Source organism: Pteropus alecto, unplaced genomic scaffold, assembly GCF_000325575.1.
Source record: "Pteropus alecto unplaced genomic scaffold, ASM32557v1 scaffold110, whole genome shotgun sequence".
Lineage (NCBI taxonomy): Eukaryota > Metazoa > Chordata > Mammalia > Chiroptera > Pteropodidae > Pteropus > Pteropus alecto.
Window position 1 is genome coordinate 9,046,895 of NW_006431920.1, and position 1,579 is coordinate 9,048,473.

General features: G+C 33.8%; 1 pseudogene; it reads left to right on the forward strand.

Annotated features, from left to right (window-relative positions):
• Positions 1 to 281: 281 nt before the first annotated feature.
• LOC112475483 lies at positions 282 to 400 on the forward strand (annotated as a pseudogene).
• The last annotated feature ends 1,179 nt before the right edge of the window (positions 401 to 1,579 follow it).

The window sequence follows — 1,579 nt, forward strand, 5'->3', positions numbered from 1 at the left end:
TTTGTTTTCATTTTCTATTTATCTGTTATTGAAAATCTTTGGATGCTGTGATGCCAACACAACAGATCTCAGTGGCATATTTTTGTTCCATTGCAAAAAAAAAAAAGAAGAAGAAGAAGAAGAAGATTAAATGACAGGAAGTAAAGCTGTGAAACATATTTTACTTTAAAATGAGTCGAACAATAACTTTTTAAAAAATAGTCTCTGTCATCATAGAACTTGGTGCTGGAAATGTCCTTAATCTTCTCATGCAATGATTTCTTTTCTCAAATGAAGAAACAATCTAGGGTCATGCTACCCTGAACAAACCCAATCCTGTCTGATCTTGGAAGCTAAGCAGGGTCAGGCCTGGTTAGTACTTGGATGGAAGACCACCTAGGAAGCCTGGGTGCTGTAGGCATAAAAAAAATAAATAAAAATAAATAAAATAAGGGGTTGTAAGCTGACAAGGTCCTTGTAATCTGTGAGGTCAACCAAGGGTTGCCTCGCCTAAAATAAATAAATAAATAGATGATAGATAGATAGATAGATAGATAGATAGATAGATAGATAGATAGATAAAATGAGGAAACAGATCCAGAAAGGTAAAATGTAGACTCTTAATTACTGAGTAATCTTTGAAGATCTGATTATATGACTTGCTATTTACATTGATTTAATCACTACATAATTGATCAAGTGAACTATGTAATCTATGTAACTGGCCAATCTTTGCCAAATTATAATCAGCCCTTATATTACATAATGCTTTACAGTTTTGATAGTTTATCTTAATTATTCTTCACTGCAGTCCTCTGATAAACGTATTATAATACACCTTTATTAAGATGAGAAATTCAGACTTAGAAAGTGTATGGGTTATTTACCAGTGGTTCCCTAGCTAGTAAGTGACAGAGTTGAACTTTGAACCAACCTTTCTGATTCCCTATTCCATGTTTCTCCTAAGGAAATTTCCCTGGGAGTAAAGAATACTGTGTCTTAGGAAATTATTCTAATTACCTAAGAACTAGACCAATTGGAAATGTAACACATCTTGGGAACACATGGTGAAGTCTTGGACACCAGGGATAAAGAAAGGATTTAGCTAGATTTAGTCAAAGAACATAAGCTTTAACTACATACCAATATCGTTGTAATCTAGACGTGCGTGTACAAAAGTTTGGTAGGGAAAAAGTTATTGATTTTGTTTTCTGGAATTTGACCATAATACCCCAAACCAGCTCATGTCTATAAAGAAACATCTGAAACCTAAATCAATCATAAAATCCAGCCTCCCTACCAAAAAATATATATATATATTTTGAGTCGTTCCAAGCATTTCATCCTTACTTGTCCTGAAGTATTACTAATTTTTGCAGAAGCCAAAAAATACAAGTTATAAAAGAGGAAGACCTTTTTATGAGAAGAGCTAAACACCGATAGAGTCATTTCCTCAAATGATACATACCTTTTAATAATAATGTCATAAAAAGTAGATTTAATGCAGGTGTTGGTTGCGGGTATTGAGTTCCAATACAGAATTAAATTCACTGTGCCTAGGAAATTGGCAAGACCCCGCCCCTTGGGTATTAACACTTCT